The sequence below is a fragment of the Micropterus dolomieu genome, linkage group LG14 (genome assembly GCF_021292245.1).
Source record: "Micropterus dolomieu isolate WLL.071019.BEF.003 ecotype Adirondacks linkage group LG14, ASM2129224v1, whole genome shotgun sequence".
Lineage (NCBI taxonomy): Eukaryota > Metazoa > Chordata > Actinopteri > Centrarchiformes > Centrarchidae > Micropterus > Micropterus dolomieu.
The window spans coordinates 20,627,871-20,650,032 of NC_060163.1; the positions used below are offsets into that span (position 1 = coordinate 20,627,871).

A 22,162-nucleotide genomic window follows, 5' to 3' on the forward strand; every position below is an offset into this window, starting at 1 on the left:
TTTTTTTTTTTTTTTTTTTTTTTTTTCTTTTTTTTTTTTTGAATGTAGGTTTGCGTGCGAGTGCGTTCTCTTAGGATACAAGCCATTAAATTGAGCGCACACCACACACAGGCCAGAGACAAAAACACACACAAAAACATGTAGTAATTGCTCACCCTCCTTCCTCCACTCAGCATGGCACATTTTTTCATTTATACCAGCAGTGTGCTGTATTCTTCTGAGTGGCTGCTCAATCACCTCACGTGGAGAGAGAAGACTGGACAGACCCACTGAGAGCCTAATTAACCCTAATTAAGGACTAAATATGGTAATAGAAAAGTGAGTTGCTGTGCCACGTTGGCTGGAGCTGCTTCATGTCACTGTGTCTTTCTTTCCATGGAAGACAACACAGAGGGACGGAAGTGAAGGGAAAATAATTAACACAATATCTGATGTTCATGTTCGAATAAATTCAAGTAAAATGTGCTGACTACAAAGAGCTCAAGGTGAAGCCTTTAAATTGCTTGATTTTTCCAAACAACAGTCCAAAAGGCCATTTCTGTATTTAATGTGCAGGTATACAATTTCTGCTGTTCTGTCCAGGTATACTGTGCACGTGGTGTGTGTGTGTGTGTGTGTGTGTGTGTGTGTGTGTGTGTATTCCTTTCTGCCGTCCATACTTTCAGTTGTATTTATGTTATGATGCAGACAGCCATGCTGTGGAAGATGTGGCAGCCTCATTATTTAGCAGCCTTATAGGGCCTGATAAGGTTCCTTGTTCTGGGGCCACTAGAGAAGAGGCCCAAGTACGATAGTGTCCATGTCTGTGATTCATAGAGCCTGTTCTCCACCTTGCTCCTCATCCTATCCTCCATGTAGGAGGCAGATTATAGGGCAGACTAATGAATGTCACTCTAAATGAATGACCAGAGCTGCCAATTGTACTGCTGCCGCCACCGCATCCGCAGGCCTATCTCCCCTCACTAATGATTAAATACCATACATTTACTCCTTCCCTCTTTTCATTCCCTTGTGGGTGCAGTTCTACCTCACCTTCTCCATTCTTTCGAACTAGCTCGTTACCATCCCAGATGAGAGTAAAAACTCGAAAATAGTATCCTATCCTCTCTCTGGATGGGTGCTTTTTTGATTGTTTTCGTGAGCTGGCACAACACAGTTCTGAGGAGCAGTGTAATGGCGTTCTCAGAGGTTTGACAAGGTGGATCTAGCTGCTGCATTGTGCTTATTGCGGATTGGGGTGGCAAAGGTAATGTGATTTCTGAGTGAAGTGTGGCGAGGGTAGGTTGAAAATTCGATGTCTACAGACCGCTGGGCATTTTTTCAGTGTGTGGGTGACTTTTTATGTGTGTAAAGGGAAGAGGAAAGAAAGAGATGGCATTGCTCACGTGTCAATTTTGCACCATTGCAATATATAGAACAAGAATGATGTGTGTTGTGTGTAATGTTTGTCTGTATCTCTGTGTATGCGGGCTCGTATAAGTGTGCTTTTTGTTTTGCCCAAGACTTCGTGTCATTCCTCGACTGTTTCATCCCCTGAGGCTAGTTTTTGATGTGCTGGTATCTGATTCGGCACCCTTCCACACTACCTCATAACACCCTTGCCCTAAAGGAAACAGAAATTTTACAGCATCTCCTTTCTGTCTATCCATTGCCTTTTCCTTTGGGGGTCCTGATCCGGCGGGTGTCCGTCCATCACAATGTCTGGAAGAATGTCCAGAGATGCTTTGTTTCATCCCCACAGGCACCAAGACATATCTGATGAGGTGGGAGACAGCTACAGTACACACATACATAAATGCCCTTTTTGAAATTCTTTCAGCACTACCAAGTTTGGATCTTCCTCTATTGTTGCTGCAGAAAAGAAAGTCAGATTATTTTAATCTATGATTGGGTGATAATTTGCTGTGATCTGATATGATAGAGAATGTCACTTCTGCCGCCTTATATCTGTGTTTGTCATAGTCTTGTCCATGGTATAATAGACAGTTTTCATTCCCTATCGCTGTACAGGAAGAATCTGTGCACATTTCTAATCTTGTTAATGCTAAAATCTGATTATAGGCTGTAGACTATAGCACAAAGGCAATATGAGTGTGCGTGTGTTTGTGTGAGAGAGTTTGTGTAGTGTTTTATAGAGCATAAAAAGAGGAAAGAAAGACAGTAGATAGAAGCATACTCAGAGGAATAAACTTTTATGTTCACAATATATGTACTTATGCTGCGGTTTTTAAAGTATTTCAGCGAGGAATACCCCCAGTCAGATACAATATTTCAAGTCACATACGTACATTTGCACACTATTTATAAAAGCTATATTTCCAGTTTTTCATTATTGAAGACTACAATGGTGCACTGAGTTGAGATGCATAAGAGTACAGCTTTTAACACATTATTCTAGAAATTATTATTTGAGTCATGTTAAACTTTTTGGTGAACAGTTCTCTCTCTCAAAATTGTCAGAGCTGTATGGGTCTGTGGTTGTAAAGACGAAGCCAAACCATTTCGGCAATTTACCACTTGAGCTATGTTCCAGTCTTCTTCCATGATGATGTGCTGTGGGTCATATGCAAATTGGGTCATAAAGATCTGACCCGATTTGCACGTGTAAAATAACGGGCCAGCGGATCACTGAGTGAAATCAGTGAGAAAAATCCAATATAATTTGTTTTCAGAGGAAATTAAGAAAATTAAATAAAATAAACATCTCAACTTAAAAATTCATTGCTGTGTGACATGCTTTAGTATAACCCCCAAGCCACCTGAATTAAATCATGGTTTTATGCAAGTGAGAATTAAGATGACAATATTAACTGCACATCTGTGTAGAACATACTTGAAATATTTTTCTCTCACCTGGCCTTGGATTGTTGGTTGAAGCTGGATGAATGGGATAGATAATAAAACTTAAAAGGTCCAGTATGTGGCTAATGCTTGAGAAAGGGCAGTTTGACTTATTTTGCAACACTTGGGGGGTGGGGGTATTGAAGTCTGCCCTTCTGTATCATATAAAAATATAGACGTTTTACTTTATACAAAGTCTCTAGTTGGCACTTTCTGCTAACAAGTGTTTGGCATAGAAGTTAAACTTTAAGTGGTGCTAACTAGCAGAGTTTCAGGAGCGGGAACACACATCAACCACCTCATCGGCAGCATTTCCATAAATACCCACATGTCCGAACTCCTCTTCTTCGCTCTCGTATTCTGCATGGCTGTCGCATTCCGCACAATGAATTATTCTGTCGAACTCACCACAGTCATTTTCAATGTCCACGGCAGCAGACCCTGCACCGGAAGATAAACTCTTCTCTTCCGTCTCCGTTTTCCACAATTGTAAAGCCGGCCAGGAAGTGGGTGAGTCCAGTTTAACTCCATCTCTTCCGTGGTCCGCTTAATCTCAACAATCAGCAGGAACATTTCACCTGAGAATCCTCCGCCTCACAAGAACAGCTGATCACCGCGTTACCCCGCTCCAGCAAGCTCCCGCGTCAAACAGTCTTTATAAACGATTTCGAAATGGACTATTATCACTCTTTAAAAAACTGTCGAAAATAAAAGAATCCCGTTTACAGAGCAGACGATACAACAAACTTTTCAACGCTATCATGTCAGCATGGCATGCCCACAGTTCCGTTAACACCAGCTCCCTTCCAGGTGACGCATTACGCACGCCGTGACATCAGCGCCACTGTTGTCTCAAGCTAACATCGAGCTCTCAGTCGTTCCAATCTCAGTGGTTTCGAGCTAACATCGAGCTCATAGTTGTTTTGAGGTAAACATCTGACTCTCAGTTGTTCAAGCTAACATCTGGTTCATGATCATTTGAGCTCACAGTCGTTTGCAAGCTAACGTCCGGCTAACAGTCGTCTCGCGCCGACACCTGGCTAACAGACGTCTCGAGCTCACAGTCACTTCAAGCTCTGTCATTTTGTGCTAACATCCGTCTCTCAGTTGCTTCGCGCTTTCGTCTAGCTCTGTCGTCTCGAGCTCACAGTCGTCTCTAACTAACATGCGGCTAACAGTCATTTCAAGCTATAGCCGGCTAACAGTCGTCTCGAGCTATATCTGGCTAACAGTCGTCTCAAGCTCACAGTCACTCCAAGCTCTGTTGTGTTGAACTAACATTCGGCTCTCAGTCGTTTCGTGCCATCATCCGGCAAACAGTATTTCGAGCTCACAGTCGGCTCTAACTAACATTCAGCTAAACGTCCTTTCGTGCTCAGTCTCAGTTTGAGCCAACAGCATTTTCTAGCCAAGGCGTTTCGAGTCATCTTTACCTAAAGCGGTTTAATCCTTTCAAGCAAACAGTTTCTAGTTAAGTCATCTTCAAGGTAAGACATTTCGAGAAAACGTCAAGCTAACAGTCGCCTCGAGCAAACATTGAGCTAACAGTCATTTTAACGAAGAAGTCATTGTAAACCAAAGTTGTTTCGAGCTCAGTCGTTTCGAACTCGCTCACTTCAAGCTCACATCAAGCTAACGGTCGTCTTTAACCTAAGTCAATCCAAGGTAAGTCACTCACGTCATGTTGTTGTTTCGCGCTAAAGCCGTTTCATGCTAAAGTCTCTTCGAACGCTCAGTCACTTCAAGCCCACGCCGAGCATAGTCGTTTCGAGCGAACATCAAACTAACAGCTTTTCAAGCTATCACCGAGTTAACAGACATTTCATTCAATCCAAAAGCGAACAGTCTTTCAAGCTAACAGGTGTTTAGCTTTTCGAACTAAGCGTTCGAGCGAAGTCATTTCAAGCTAAAGCCGTTATGAGCGAGCAGTCTCTTCAACTAAGTCGTTCAAGCAAACAGACCTTCAACAGTCATTTCAAGCTAAAATCATTTTGAGTCAACAGTTGTTCAAACTAAAAGGGGCTTTCGGCACCGGGATGCCGTAGCCCACCGCGGCTCATTCCCAGTCATTGCCAACCTGACTGTGCCACTGGTCAGGCGAACAGAAGTAAGGGGCTTCCGGCTTCTATAAGGATAGGTGGTTCGCAGCGGAATGGTCGCCAAAACCCTACCCTTAACAGCATAGCTCTCTCTCGTGCTAGAGGGCAGCTTGAAGAGCTCCCGCCATGTCACAACTAGTACAACATAATCACATCACTGTCATCCCGAACACTCCCGCCAAGCACTCTCTCGTCATGATTTTCTCCCATCCATTACCCCGGTCACTCCTTCAGTATCAGAGCTACCCTTTCAGCCTCCGACGTCATTCCCGAGCACCCGATACATATCATGCGCCGCTGATTCTCCCAAACATACCATCATCACACTTATTCAGATCTCAAAGACCTCAGATTAGCCAATGCTCTCACGTAACTAGAAGCTTTTGGGAGTCCGTTGTGCCCGCATGCTACGGCGGATTTCCCTATCGTAGCTTCCCCATAACGCTTTGAATGTCTTTTCAGCAACTACAAGCCTTGTACATCTTTCTGTTTCGATCATCAATAAATCACTTAATCGTACCTGTTGATTGTGTGGTCCTTGCTACTGAAAACCATTCTTAAGAGCGTTTCTTTAAATTCTGAGAGTTTTAATTTCTTTTTTCCTTTTTTCCGTTTGCCACAGCATAACAACGGAGAGATTCTTACTGTGCAATCAGAATGATCGTTATTGGCAAGTAGGTTTACACATACAAGCTTGCTTGTGTTGCTTTTGTGTTTTGGTGCTTAACAATAAACACTGCAGGTAGAAAAATATAAGAATTTAAGCCATCTGTATTTCAACCAAAGTGTACTGCGACGTACATGTCACTGTTTGTTTATGTACATCACAGAGAGTGACAAAGGGAAACACAGAGAAAATGATGAAACAACTGGGAGACTTTCTGGAATTTGCTCTTTTTAAACAAGACATGTGAAAGGGCTTCAGTGACCTGGGTACCCCCCTGCGAGTGTATTTGTGTATGTGAGGGTTGAATGTGTTTGTGACTGGTTGATTGGGCTGCATATGTTGCTCCAAGGGCTTTTATCCAAGTGGGGAGGCCCGCTGCAACGGAGGAATGGATGCAAAGGAACATAAATGATCAACTAAACATAACCTCTGTTGTAGTATTCACAAAGTATTTCATCTCACCAATAGGAGATCTTCTTAATGGTGCTAAAACTTTGACTTCGGTTAACCTTGTTGCTAAGGATGACATTATGTAATACAATAATGAGTTGACAGTGTTCAAGTTTTTATTCGTGGATTCATCAATAGCAGGAGGTACAACGGATATTGCCACATTTGTAATGGCAACATATTCAAACCCAAAATGTTGTGAACTTAAATATTGTTGTTTGCAAGGAGAGACGCTGTGCAGCTGACAAACACATCTTTATCTTTTGATGCTGACCTTATCTGGACAATTCTCATGAAGCTGGAGGTTTTATAAAGTTTAGAAAAAGGTTTAACCAAAGTGTTGCAGAACTTGCTCTCCTCTCACTGAAATACAATCACATTTAGAGCAAAACTTATTAAAATAATCTGTCCGTCAAACACGTTGACATGGTTTATTCAGTAACTCTAGTCAAAGAAAACTCTAACAACTCACTTATTTCAAGTTAGGAACTCACAAAAGAGAGATTTAAACATAGAGTAAAAATCAATGCAGCAGAATGGGCCAATTTCTAAATTGCTGGATCCAACACTTCCCATAATGCAACTTATAGCTTAACTGCATAAGACTTTCCCTATGCCTGTTCCCTTTTAATTTAGGTCTGCAAGAGTTTCTCCTAAATTGCCTGTGTAGGAGCTAATCTTAGTCAAAAAAATGTTTTGTGAATTCGGCCCCTGAAAAAGGCTACAAGACAAGAGAATGATAACAGGGTGAGAGGAGGAGAGAGAGAGACATCAATTATGAATACCAACTAGGACCAGGGTTTCACTCTGTTTGTAATTTTAAATATTTGATAAGGCAAAAGACAACTCACTTAGCACACAACCATATGCTAACAAAGGCATTATGAGTGGCCAGGCTTGTGAAACGCGTGACAGGGCCTCCCCTAGGCTCTGACTGCTGGGCAAGCTGCTGGGGCACGAGCACACACATATACAAACAGGCACACACGGCTGCATACTGCTGTTATGTCAGTCGCGCTTAGCCCTGTGTAGGATGACACTTCAGCTCTCTGAGCCAAAACAACATCAAGCTGCCATAATTCTAGCTGCTTGGACGGGACCCCTGTCTGCCCTGCTGCTCTCAAGAGGGACCACATACCAGGTCTCTGCATCACTCACACTTCACCTCACCGCCACCTGCTAACTAAAGGGTTGGATGCCCTTCAATGTCCCTGTCCCTCTCTCTTACCTCTCCCTCTCTTGCTTCCATTTTCCTTTCCTGCTTAAAGTGAAATACGGGGATTAATACAATTTTGGTGTTATTTTTGGCCATACTAAGTGGCTCTAGAGATGGCAATGTTGGTCGGTCAATCAGTCCACCACCTTAATGCAGACAGAAATATCTTAACAACTATTGGATGAATAGCCATGCAATTTTGTACAGAGACCCATTGTGCCCAGAGGCCCAGAGTCCAATTGCTTGTCATGTCCCTGAATTTTCATCTAGAGTATTTGTGATTTTGAGTGAAATGTCTCGACAGCTCAGTCAGTTACTTATTCCACTTTGCCCATCTTTTTTTTTCCTGCAGCTAAATTTCCTCACTCCTCAGCCTTTGTGTCACTCCTCACGTCTCCCTCTCACTGTCTTCTTTTCTTTCTCTCCCTCTCCCTCTCTCCCACTGGTATTTTTTGTCTCCCTTGCTGCCATTTCTCCCCGTCTCTTAAACCACTTCTCACTAATTACTTCTTTGTCATGTCTCCTCCCTGTGACTAAATGACAGTAGATGTCTGGTCTTTTGATTCTCCTCCCCTGCACCCCCCTCACAGTTACAACGGCAGCATTGTCTGACATTAAGCCAATTGCACTTAGAGGGCCTCCAAGTTGAAAGTGTCACTACTTTTAAGGGGAGTTGACTAAGGAGCTTTTTCCACTACCTTTCCGACTCCTCCTGTCTGCTTCTTACTTGACTTTGCACAAGAGAAAAAGCACCTTAAACAGGAAATCAGTATAAAATATAGCGAAGAGGCTTGCTGATGCTAAGGATGGTTAAGGTCGGGGAAGACTGGACATTTAGCATGCAGCAATAGGATGTGTGAGGTGCCTTCTGATTATCTGTGTGTGTGTGTGTTTCTTTAATGGCCTTCCATAAATATTACATGCATGGCAGAAGACGAAAGGGATAACAACTGAGAGGAGAGGAGAGGAAATATGACAATAGATCAGAACAGAAAGAAAAGAAGAGGTAGGAGGGGAAATAGAAGCAGAGAATGAAAATAATTGAATTGAAAAGACTTGAATAGAACTGAGTTAAAGAGAGGAGAGCAGAACAGAGGAGATGAGTGGAGAGAAGAGGATGAAAGATGACAATAGAACAAAACAGCAAGAAGAAGAGAGGGAGGAGAGTGGGGGAAGAAGAGCTTGGGAATAAAACAATTCCGTTAGAGAGGAGAGGAGAGTCACTGGCCAGTGTGTATGCAGTATGAATGTTGATCAGGCGATTTTGCTGGCTTACCTATGCATGCTCAAATACGCTGCCCTGTTCAGACTGAGAGAGCCTTGTTTATGGACAGAAGACTAAAACTTCCAGTCATGTATGAGGCAGCATACTCGTAGGCACACACGCACACACCTACACACACTTTTCTCTCTGTCTCTGACACAGACACAAATACACATCTCCACACAAACACAAGCTACTCTGGAGACACTACAGTGGCACAAAAGGCACACATGATGGAATATACAAATGCGCACACACACACAGACACACACACATCTCACACACAAGGGAATCCAGATTATTTACTTACAGTACAGTACATGCATTGTAGGGACTTCGTGCGTCTCCGGTGTGCGTAGGTGTGTGCGTAATCACACTGCACTCCACCTCTTTGCCTCTCTCTTAACCATACACAACAGAACACACAAAAACCAACAGAGAGATGATGTACATCTCAGCAGACGCTTACGCCGCATATTCCCACCGCTGGTCTCTTTGGTATTAACTGTAGCACTCCTCTCTCCTGATGGAGTTTTACAGTTGCCTGCCTAAGGATACCTGCTGCTTTCAGCTTTAATTTAAAGAAGAAAATTTGTCTTTGCTAGAAAAAACCCTTCAAGCTTGCTTACTTCTTCAGAATTTGTATTGCTTCAAGTTTTCTTTTAATTATTTCAATATGCAGAAGATAATAAACTCAGCAAAAAAAAAAGGTCCTCACTCTTACAACTGCTTTTATTTTCAGCATACTCAACATATGTAAATATTTGTATGAACATAAAAAAATTCAACAACTAAGACATAAACTGAATTAAGTTTCACAGACATGTGACTAACAGAAATTGAATAATGTGTCCCTGAACAAAGGGAGGTCAAAAAAGTAACAGTCAGTATCTGGTGTGGCCACCAACTGCATAAAGTGCTGCAGTACTTTAAAGTAAAGCACTACCCTAACCCTAACCCTAACCCAGCTGCACCAGATTTCCCAGTTCTTGCTGTGAAATGTTATTGTACTCTTCCACCAAGGCACATGCAAGTTCCCGGACATTTCTGGGAGGAATGGCCATAGCCCTCAAGGGTACCACATGAAGGAGGAGGATGTATACCCTATAAATCACAGCATTGAGATTGCCTGCAATGACAACAAGCTCGGTGTGATGATGCTGTGACACGCACCAGATCATCACGAATCCTCTACCTCAAAATGAATCCTGCTCCAGAGTACAAGCCTCAATATAATGCTCATTCTGAATTCCTCATTCATCTATAAACACTAGTCCGACCATCACCCCCAGTGAGACAAAACCATGGCTGTGTTGTGTGTGCCACTGCGAGAACTTTCAGCTTTCCTTCCTGTCTCCCTGTATCACTGTCTCAGGCATCTCACAGTACGGACATTGCAATTTATTGCCCTGGCCACTTTTGCACTCCTCATGACTCCCTGCAGCATGCCTAAGGCACGTTCATGCAGATGAGCAGGGACCCTGGGAATCTTTCTTTTGGTGTTTTCCAGAGTCAGTAGAAAATTCTCTTTAGTGTTCTAAGTTTTTATAATTGTGACCTTAATTGGCTACCGTCAGTACGCTGTTAGCGTCTTAAAGACCGTTTTACAGGTGCAGCTCTTATTTAGCCGATGAGTCAGCCCACATGATGACCCAGGCTGCAGATGAAATAGATTCCTGTGTGTTCAACAGTGATCATCCAAATGAGTAATCAAAGCAGGAAGAAAATTAGACTTTTTCGTGTGTGATGCTGAAGTGAGAACAAATGAGGCATTTAGTTTGTGTGAGTAACTGAAAGGATCTGTGTGTATGTGTGTGTCTTCCTATTTGGATTGAAGGCCCGTGTGTTCATGTGTGTGTTTTAAGGTTTAGCTTGTTGGACAAAGAAGTCAGGGATGGATCCACTGCCAGTGAAAATCCCTCTGCCATTTTTTCTGCTCATTTAAGTTACCTTCATGTATGATAATTTGAAATGTTGCTGCGAGCGAGACACTCGAACGAGGAAGGCCACAAAGGGACAAAAATTATTATTTTTTTAACTTTGGAGCTAAAAGCAACCTGTACAAATCTAATATTTTCGGATTACTCATGGTGTGCTGGTTTTGTCTGATAGTTTAAGGCTCGATGAGTTACTTGTGATACTGCTTCCCTTTCTTAATTCCTTTTAGGAGAACAAGTCATGAGTATTTTCTTATTGACTGCGAATGTATGCCATGCACATGTTGAATTTGCAAATGCGAGACATACAGTATAGGAAGACAGTGATTTATGGAGGACACAATATGACTAAGGATCAGTGTCCTTTACCAATTTTAAAAGGAGCAGATCATTTTAAACTGATTTTTTACCCATATTTTATGTACATATATCCTTCCAAATGCAGTTTTTGTTTATTGCTACAAAAATACACTCTTCACTGCAGTTTATACTACTTGTGACATTGACAGCTCAGAAAATGCTTCCTATGATTTAAAGTGAAAAGGAAAACTCATACGAGTTGCTGCTACACCAGAGACTCTCTAAATAAATAAATAAATAAATAAATAAATTAGAATTTGTTTTTTTAGTTTTGAATAGTATTCCGGATTTTCGCATAAATAAATGCAAATCATTTCATCAAAAAATTATAACCCAAATGCAGTCACGTGCTGTGTATATGAGGGTCACTGCTCCCTTATTGCTCCTTCTATCAAGAGGGAAGTGACATGACCAGAAATTACTTATTGTTGCTCCTCACTTTGAAATTCTGATGCATCGCTGTGTAGCAGAGCGATTTTACAGCCTGTCACACTCTCTACAGCGACAACTAACACGAGTCAGTGTTAGTTGTCGCTGTAGAGTGGTCACTGTTTTTTTTTTCTAGGCTCAGCTCTTGTGCAATTGTGTTTTTATGTGTGTTTCAGATAGACTGTAGTGGCTTTGGATGGTTTCATATAAGCACCCTTGTGCATACAGTAGGACCAAAGTGTCAAAAACAGTGATCACTCTCTGCTCTTTCTGTTTTCATTCTCGATCCATACATCAGCTTGCCTCCCCTGTTATCCCTCCATTTATCACTTATCCATGTGCATGTCTATGACTCGCTAAAATTTTAAGTCACTCACACACACAATCTGCACATCTTGCACTATGCAAACCTTCACCATGTTTAAACAGTAGTTAAGCTTTTTGGCAAGTTTGTATAGTATTTAAAATGTGTTTCAGCACTCGCTTGTATAAGTTGCACTACCGGCTTCCTCGTCTGCCTGCATTACTCCAGACTGGCAATTGAAAACAAGCCATTCACTTATCAGGACCGTCTGTTCCAACCCACTCAAATAACATCTCATCTGCTTCCCACTACCAGTACCACAGTTGTGTGTGTATGTCTGTCTGTGTATGTGTAAGAAAGAGAGGGGGTGACTTCTTCAATCTGACACTTCACAGCGTGTGAAATTTAATTAAACACACGCTCACAACCATCTACACATAGGCAGATGTACACACACTGGACATTTTCATTATATACATATTTTCTCACACATGGGCCCTTTTCCTTTCCTATTATGGTCTTTTTCAGAAGCTGTTAATGTAACTTTTTGACTAAAAGCACATTATAGGCCTCTCTGCATGAGGTGAAGTATACAACTGTGAGAGTCAAGTGGCTTCAGTTAAGACAAACGTTCTTGAGCAGACTGATGACTTGTGGCCAAAAGATTCTGGGCTCTCATGACCACCCCAAGGTTCCCTTGAGCAAGGCACTCAACCCCCAGCTGTTCCAGTGGAGCTACTCAGTAGCCAACAAATCAGACAGCCAACAGATAGTTGAGTTGAGCATCTTCAAGGTGTGTATGCCCTATGCGTGATTGTGGCGCAGGGTACTAAATAAACCAAAACACAAGTTGAGTGGTTTGTTTCAAACCAGCTGACTCAACTCTCTGGACGATACTTGTTCAGACGTATACTTAGTTTAGAAGGCCAAGAGTCATTCACAAGAGTGTGAATCTGAATCTTTCTTGAAGTGTTCTAAGCTTAATTAAAGGGTATATTTGGTATTTTTCAACCTGGAATTTATTTCCCCATGTTTTTGTGTCTATGTGACTAATTGGGACTTCTTTTTTTTTTTATTTGTCCAGTGTTATGCTGCAGTCGGCAGCGATAAGGGCCGCAACATAATCGGGCAATTGTACGTTCACTAAATTTTTTGTTTTTGCCATTGACAGGCTCAGATTGTTGTTACAAGTGCCTGACAACATTGTGGAAGGGATGTCTACAGCTATAGATGCTTATCTATAGAGTAAGATCCTTTTTGTTTAATCAGAAAGCTATATCGCTTGTGTCAAAGCCACCAGACTTCATTGATATGAACAGCAATTTTTCCTTGAGTAACCCAGGAGATGCTGCCTCGGTCAGTTAGTTTGTTAGTCTTATTGTGTAAGTTTGATGTTTGAATGGGTTAAAAAAAACAGCGATTTAGCGGCTCTTTCTGAAAAAAAGGTCTATCTGTAGGGCTTGTCAGACATGTATAATAACAATCTCAGCCTGTCAGTGGCAACAACACGCACTCCAGTGAACGTACTTTAATGGTGCACAATTGCCTGCAAAGATTATGTTCCTGCCCTGTTTTGCTGCTGCCGACTTCAGTGCACTCACTCAATACTGGACCAATTTCAAAGAATGTCGTCCCAATTAGTCACAAAGACACAAAAACATGGGAAAATAGGGTTCAGGTTTAAGAATACTGAATTTACCCATTAAACAAAACTAATCTTGATTTAAGGTGTTTAATTAACAACTCCAGTGACGTACAGATTCTGCCCTTTTTCCGTTTAGAAAACCATGAGGACCTTTTAGCGTCCAAAGACATTAACTGCAAATTGAAAATGTTTGAGTCACTGCTGGCTATATCTGATACTTTTTCCTGCTATTGTTAGTCTGTGATGCTCTCTGAAGCATTGCTTTAACTGAATGGAAGATCCTGTTACATGAAAATGTGTTCTGAATAGCTATTGCATGAACCAGTTGGTGTCATATTTAAAGTGTGTTAAAGTGTGTTCACTCATCCTCTTCCTGTGAGAAAAGTTCACAGGCACTGAAGCATTTGCATTTGTGAACCTTGCACTGTATTTAAATTTGACATAATATGATTTTAAAGAGGTACTTCAGCAATTTAGTTTTGCACTTCTGTTGTTGTTGTTTGACTCATGGGAGAAGGATTAAACAAAGAATGGTCAAAATGGAAGCAGCAGAGGCAGAAATATCCTAATGTTAGTATCCAGTCTGAGTCAAGCTCCCAAAACAACGGATCCTACATTTCCTATAATGCAACTTACCATTTTCGATTAACTCAACTCAACTTTATTTATAGAGCACTTTCAACACCACAAGTGGAACCAGAGTGCTGTACAGAAGGTATAAAAGAGAAAATAACAACAGAGACAAAAAACACAGAAAACATATAACATTCACAAGTTACAAAGAAAACAAATAAGTTTTAAGCGCACTCTGAAAAGTACTCAATGAAGGACAAGTTTTAACAGACAGAGGAAGGTCATTCCAGATACTAGGAGGAGCGACAGAGAAAGCCCGATCACCTTTACATTTTAAACGGGATCGGAGAAATATTATTAGACATCTTCTCCTTAACGCCCACTTCCTTTTAAACCATGCACCTCCAGTTTAAAACATAGGCAAGACCAAACCAATATAACCCTGATGTCAGTAAATCAACCTTCCGGTGTATAATTAGTGGAGTGCCCCTTTAAGAAAATATAATATTTATCTAAAAGATTAGATTCTGAGTGTGTCTTTTTAAGTAACAGGGCTTTATTTTTGTGCCAAGACTGTCATAAAGAGGTTTGGGTACCGAAACTGGGTGCCAATACGGAACCGGTTCCTAGACGACTGGTATCTACCAGACCAACATAGAAGAACACACAGAACACATAATTTGGCACCTCATTTCAGTACCACTTAAATGTGTGGACTGAACTATTTCCTCCTGTGGATCCCCAGAAATGCAGGTAAAAAGTGGCGCCACTATTAACCGCAATACCATCTGTAGCGTTCTGCTATGATATGTTACTAACCTGACCATGAAATGTGTCTTGCGCTTTAGTTTTGTATTGTTGTGCCTTATGCAGTGAGCTCGGTGAAAATATGGGAGAAGAGGTGCCATAAAAATGCATGCAAAAGAGAAGGGAGGGCAAAATGTTTTTGGTTCTTGAACGTCTGTTTTCAACTAATTTGGAGTATTTGGATGATTTGTAGAGTCTACAAGTAGGTGTAAGAGAGCAGGCTGGGTGGAGCCTTATAAAATAGTTATCAGTAATTTTAACACATACAATCTGCACAACGAAAAAATACAAACAAGGATTGGACTTGGACACCCATGTTAAAATCCTGCACTGTGTTGGGTAACCACAAATCGCTGCTATGAACAAAATAATCAACAATATTCTCTATTTTTCAAATAGGCTGATATCTAAAACTTGCTCATTTTGACCTGATCTACCAATGGTGTAGCACACAATATCGGACCCTGCACATATGCATTCTCTTTGGGCCCATCCCTACATCAATGTCTATTCATTCTAGTCTCTTTGTGGGCCCTCCTCCCTGTATACTCCGTCCCCTTTTTCCCACAGTCCCATGTCTGTGTGGCCTACATATAATTTTCATCAGAATTTTATCAAAGTGGGTTTTGGAACAACTTGTGTGGGACAGTACAGCTCGTGACAATGCTGACTAGTTCAGTTTTGGTACGGATGTGACACTGTGAATAGAATCTGACATCATAGCACACATGACACAAGAAGGAAATACATCACATCCTTCATATTCATGTCAATGACAAGGCTGTTATTACTTGTGTACTTCAACATTGATGAGCGGGATGTCTGTGACCTACTTTGATGTGCGAATTCTCATTAAGCGCGGGGGAATACAGTAACCAGCTAGTAGTAGTTTTAATGTACAGCATGTGGGTGTTTATGCTTCTAAATGGAGCTGCTGCGTTTTCTCTTTCATGTTCTACCAAACACCCACTTTTGCTGTCGTTCTTGATGCGCATACATACTGTCTGTCAGCTACTTAGTCTTTTCACTTGGCTTTTTTTTGATACAGATGTTGACAAGTCTGTTTGATGTCTTGAACTTCTGGATGACAGCCGCCTGACACAGTGCACTCGATCCCTCCCCATGGGACATTATTGAAGATGTGAGTGCTGGTCTGCCCACTGGGATTCTCTGCAGTGTGGTGTGAAGGAGGAGATAGTGGGAGAGGAGAAGGAGAAAAGAAAAGAGAGTTAAACTCAGGTTCTTTCACTTTGCAAGTTCTGCAAATCATGCAGGAGAGGCTGAGTGGTTTTAGGTGATAGTGGGACACACAACTTAAACACCTCGCCCACTTCTTTGAAGAGTTTGGCGACCGGTGTTTGAATCGGCAACCTTTCTTAGTCAGTGTGCACTGAAGCCATTTTTCAGTCAGCCCACTTCTGTTTCTGCAGTCTCGATGCCATTACTCTTTGCCTGTTTACGACATCTTCTTTGTTCCCACTGTTTTTATTTTCTGCATCCTTATTTTTCTACTTTCACAGGTTCTGCTCATTTCTGATGTTACCACAATTCAGCATTTTAAACATAATAAGTTTTAAGTTTTCTTTTATTGCAAGATTTACTTGCAATAAGCAAGGGCCCTGCCAGTGCTTTCCCTTTTGCCTATGGCCGTTTCATCAGCACGCACTCGTCACTCACTTGTCCAAAGTTTTATGTCAGGAAGCCAGTCAGTTGCTGATATCCCACAACCTGGGCCTTTTGCTGATGGGGTGATTCTAGATTAGGACCCTTTTAGGGCTTGTAATTTCCTGAGGCTTTTTCCTTTAAAATTCCCTTTGGTGACTTCACAGTCACTTCTTACACTCAGTGTCACGAATGGCAGGACAGGCTTTAGGTGGCTTATGTAACAGTCCATTTAGTTTGCCGTAGAAATGGCCTGTATTGCCTGAGAGGCTGCAGCAAACACCTAGAGATAAGTAATGTCAGAAACAGACAGTGATACGGATGGGGCCTCTTACATCTTTTATGGAACATTAGACTGAGTGAAGAGATGACCTAATTTGAATTGATTTGGCGTATATTTGTGCTCAGGAGAGCACATACGGAGACACGCAGACACAAAGACACACACATATTTATGCAGGCATCCCCCATACACACACACCAAGATGCACAGACATACACACTCAATCACATCTAATCTAGGTCTCTCTGCTTGTACGCTACCCAGCTATAGCTGCATATCTTTGGCAAAATCTTAGATGTTTTCAGCTGAATAAGCTCCAGCTTGATTACACTGCTTTCTCCCCCTCTACACCCCCCTCCCCCCCTATATGTATTAATGAGGCCTGTTCCTACTTACTGAATTTCCCTCCATATTGTTGTTGTGCAGTTCATGGTCCAGTGGGCTACTGGCCCGCAGATGTAATTGTTTTAATTTGCTAACTGTACACTCACTCAATTAGGGCGAAAGCAGAATTCTGTTTTATTTCCTCTGCCCAGTGCAGAATAGGAAAGTAGACATCTTTTTGAAACAGTAATTATTGTAGCATGCACACACACACAGACAAGGACTTGAGGAATGTACTTTTTCAGTTTTTTGTTTGCGGCGTTTAAGATGACATGCTGTGTTCATCTCTAATCCCATCTTCTTTCCTTTCATGAGTATTTTCTGCTCTCCTGCTTTGTCAAGGTTTCTCTGTGTGCATTCTGTTTTAATTAGACTGCTTTGGTACTGGCCTTTGGCAGAGGACTACTTATTAATGCTTTGTGTGTAATGTGTATTGTTTTTTTGGACACAGCCATTTTCTTCTTCTTCTTCGTCTTCCTCTTCTTCATCTTCTATATGTAAGAGTATTGGCAACTCAACAATTTTATTACACATACTGGTGAACTGGAAATGCTTTTAAATGTATGTATTTACAAATATTCCACACATCGTCATGCCTAAATAACAGAATAGGCTGATTGCCAATGAGTCCCACAAGGACATATGACCATTGGAAAGTACCAGCAACAGGCGTACCTGACCTTAAGTACGTTATGTAAGTCATGTGATGTTAAACATGTGGTTAATGCTGTGAGACACCGTTTGGTTAGGTTTAGGCAACAAAACTACGTGGTTAGGCTTAGGAAAAGATCATGGTTTGCGATTCTGTTCCTGCTTTTCAGTCTGCCCAATCAGAGATAAGAGATCAAGTGGTGGCAGCACACAAAAAATATAGGTAGTGTAGGAATGAATAGTCGGGGAGCGTGAGAGAGAGCAGCATGTACAGCAGAACTGATTGACCTGCCCTGGAGGCAGCCTAGTCGTGACTCACTATTGCATCTTGAGTTACAAGTTTTATTACAGGACATGACAGGCCATCTCTGACATGAAGTCAAAACAGTTAATTCATCGCAATCTATTGATCGTGCTAGTTATTTGAATGTTTTAAACTAAAATTCTGTCCAGATCATACCTTGTACTTTTAATGAGGACCCAGAGAATTCGGCTGAACTTAAATTTCAGATCTAAGCAGACACAAGCTAATTAATAATTTTATTTTTTTTACACACAATATGAATTTTGTTGGAATAATCACCTTTGTTTACTTCATATCCCATTGTGAAAAAAATATTATTTAGCACGCAGTTCCTCTTGAAAGATCCAAAACTGCAGTCCTGTAACCACTTGAGTTAAACAGTGGGGGTGCAAAATGTAGGTAATGTTTGATTACGGGAGGAGAATGTCAGCGTGCACTAAGAGTTTGGGCTGTTTTTCGCTATATAGCCTGCAGGCGCTGGGAAGGGTTCTTTTCAACATGTAAATATCAACACTTGTGTTCTCTGGTGTACCTTTTATTGTTTTGAAGCCTACCAAGGACACAGCAAGTCAGGTCGGTGAGAAAGGCTCCGGCTGCATCCCCACAGCGACCGATAAATCAAATACTCTGACACAAAAATGACAAATACCCGGTGTCTGTGGTTGTCATAGGACTGTAATAAGCTTTGGAGGGAGGCCGGAAAGAAGGAGGTGGGATTTTTTTTCAGTTGGAAACTTTGAAAATCTAGCTAGTCTCTTGCTAGTTTCTCCATCATTGCTTACCTGTGTGTCATCTACATAGGGTTGAAACGGTATAATCACGATTATAGTGACTAAAATTATCACGGTTATCAGTATTATTATGGTATATAAAAATGAGCAGAAAAAGATTAAAATGTACTGATACACACTGAAACCATTTCAACAAGTTTTTTTTATTGAAAACTACAAATACAATTGCCATTTTGTTGCATAAACATTAAAATAACAGCCAATAACTTTTGTAAACATATGAAAATCATCTAAGTGTGCATTATCATTATCAAGATTTTATATTACATAGGTAATGCAATAACCCCATGCACAATTACATGAAAACACAATAGGCCCGGATCAGAAAGAATGCGTTTTTTGCAGTGAGAGGCGCCTTTTTTAAATTTTATTCTATTGGCGGTGAGTGTTCTGTGCGCTGTTTATGTGCCCTGGACACCTCGTGTTTTCAAAGGAGCGCTCTGAGCGCTCAGAGATGAAAAACAACTCTGGGTAGAAAAGCGGCCGAAGTCATTTGCGTTTATATCCATTGTCCAATCGAATGAATGGAGAGACGGGCCCTCAGTTGTGGTGACGGAAGTTCACAGTTGCTTGGATTATACGGAGACTGCAACAAACTGTATCCGACTCATCCTAAAATAAGCCTTGAACCGACCATCGTTAAGACGAAGCTCCTGGACCAGCTGGTGGTACTACCAGCGGTGTCTCCTCTTTCTGAGGTTCTCATGTACCCACACAGATCTCCGTTTCCCTGTCTCCTGTGTGTTTGTACACCTCTCACCCTAAAACAATGCCAGAGCTAGCGTTTGTCTATTTTATTAAAGCAAATGTTTTTAGCAGCAAAATACACAGACCTGTGAGTTGTGCTCAAGTTTCTGCTTATATGACAGTTATTACTTAGCAGCAAACCAAAGATAAAAGATCGCTGGCACTATAATCTTTGATTAGACTGACAGGACAGCTGATTCAGTGTTTGCCTAGCAACATGAAATAAACACAGTGCATTGCTCTTTTACAAATTCAGCCAAAAAAAGGCAGTGCTGTGCTCCTCTTGTTTTCGAACCTGCAAAGTGCTTTCTGTCTGATCGGGGCCCAAGTCTTTAGAAGACAGTGGCAGTAACTGCAGTGAGCCGAACAACTGACATAAATACAAAGGAGTCTGTAGCGTTTCTCCTGTTCTGACATTTTTACAACTAATTTGATAGCTGCTGGATTTAAAATGAACAAGATGCTGGTTGGTTGACTAAACTGCGTAATGTGTTATCGTGTGCAGTAGACAAATAGTCTGCAGACACACAACACACACAGCAGCAGAACAACGTGTAGCGTTTTTACAAGAGCAGCTAACACTGAGAGCTTCAGTTTACATGCTGTTAGCAAGTCAGACAGACAAACCAAAGCTAAAAGTTATTTCACCCAGTGTTCACTATAAGGTCAACGTCATCAAGTTTCAGCGCTCTCATAAAAACTAAAATACAACCAGACTTCAGAGTGAATGAAAAATCTCTGCAGCACTGTCAAACCCACGTTGCATACTGCGCATGCGCGTCTGCCTCTGGGAGACTGTCGCTAACTTTGATTGATGTTGGGCAGTATTTGATGTGAGTTTATAATAGCGCGGTAAGCGAATCATGGTAATTAAAATGTGTATGGTAATAATAACCGTCGGGAATTTTACCACGTTTTATCTTAAACCAGTAATCGTTTCATCCCTACATCTACATAACGGTAAAATCAGATGTTGTTTTAAGAGAGACTTCAGAGATAAGATCCAAAGTAATTTGGAGTAAAGAAACGTTTCGCTCAGTAATGTTTCAACGACATCACAGTGTTTCCCACAGGATTTTAAGAGACTATGGTGGGTGGGCCTTGAACCCTCTCACCGGTGGGGTCTGGAGGCATGCCCCCCCATAAGAAAATTATGTACAATTTTAAAGTTAAATGCATTAATTTGGTGCAAAATTAAGAGGCTATCTATGAAGAACTTGGTACGCTTGTAAACAATGTTGTGCTCTAATAAACTATTTGATCATAAACTCATTGTATATCTATAAATGGTGATGAAACGGCAACAAAAGTCAACAAATTTTTTTAATGTTTTCCCCAAAACCCTAAATCAAAGAATAGAAGATAGAATAAGTAATTTCCCTAACATTTTATTATTGTTTTTCTTTACTTTTATTGGACACATGTAATATGTTTTATATTTTCTGTGAATATAATCCAATTAATCCTATTTCCATGCTGTATAGACACCTTATTTTGAAAACCGGGTGTGGTGTGTATCCTCACGCTAAATTCATTAAGTCCAACCAGAGTACGAACTTGATAAATAATGTTGTATGTGATTCTCGTATCGCGTAAAATGAAGACTTCACAGCCTCTCTTCAGGTAGGACTCTCATACTGCAACACTTGTCTTTGTAAATAGAGAAACTGACAGGATAAAGTCGCTTACCTGCCTGTCAGCTCGCACTGGTCCATTACAGCGGATTTACCATGAAGGCGGTGTGCACTCCAAATGTAGGCGCGGCTAGCTCTCACAAACGAGTGACAGAAACAGGCCGTTAACGTTACCATAGTTACCTCAAAAGAAAAGTAGTTGTCTCAAGTCGGAGGCCAAAATGTCTGAGCATGCAACCTTACAGTAGCGCGTAGCAGCGCCCAAAACATTAGAGGTCTGTAATATATTATGAGATGTAAAAATATTTTTAAGTTCATTTTGAAACTATGGCGGAGCAAATTAGACTGTGGCGGGCTGCCATGGTCTCCTTAATTAATGGGAAACACTGCATCATCAGAAAGGAGCTTATCTTATGAAGTCTCTGATTATATACCAGATTGCCCTACACTGAGCACATCAGACAGGCCTTATTCTTTAAGAGTCGGTTGAAGCACGCTTAACCTCTTCCTTCATCAAACCAGATACTGTGTTTGTGAGTAAGGTGTTAAAGAGGTAACATATTGATGACAAAGAAAATTGGCCCAGAACAGACACCTGAGATACCCCATAAGTCATTTTTGCAAATGAGGACATGCAGGTAAGATAAGGGACACATTACAAGCAATGGCGGAGATGCCAAGTTGATCAAATGCTGCACTGAATAACTAACACTGAGGATTTCTGTGCTGTAACAGCATAAAAGCGAATAATTAATCACTTTAAGTATAGCTCAGTTGATTTTAATGTAGAACTCTAAACCCACAAAGATGCTTCTGAGAGACCACCCCATGTGTAAAAGCAATTATCTTGTCAGCAGCTTAGACCACATCTTTGACCAAATCATTGATCTGTCTGTGTAAAGACAGATATTGATATTGGTCTAATGTTATTAATAATGTTCCATCTGTGAATGTCTCCTTAGCAGTGGTTGTATGATGGCATGCTTAAAACAAGCAGGGGTAGCAACGGTTGTTAATAATAACTGATAGAATATGTGGACAAATGGAATCCTATACTACTGTTAGAAATCTTGTGAGTGAGTAGTCTGTCAAAATAGCAAGAGGACTTCATTTA

The 22,162-nt window shown here is 41.1% G+C and overlaps 1 protein-coding gene across 9 annotated transcripts in view; it reads left to right on the plus strand.

The window, feature by feature from the left end:
• sdk2b (sidekick cell adhesion molecule 2b) overlaps positions 1-22,162 on the plus strand; it is a 266,687-nt gene that overhangs the window by 63,217 nt on the left and 181,308 nt on the right. The window contains exon 1 of one of the 9 annotated variants that reach the window (XM_046069907.1): positions 21,386-21,686. The exons of the other annotated variants lie outside the window; for them this stretch is intronic. The gene's annotated coding sequence lies outside the window, so the exon portion shown is untranslated. Of the gene's footprint in view, positions 1-21,385; positions 21,687-22,162 lie in introns of those variants that run through there. 9 annotated transcript variants of the gene reach the window in all.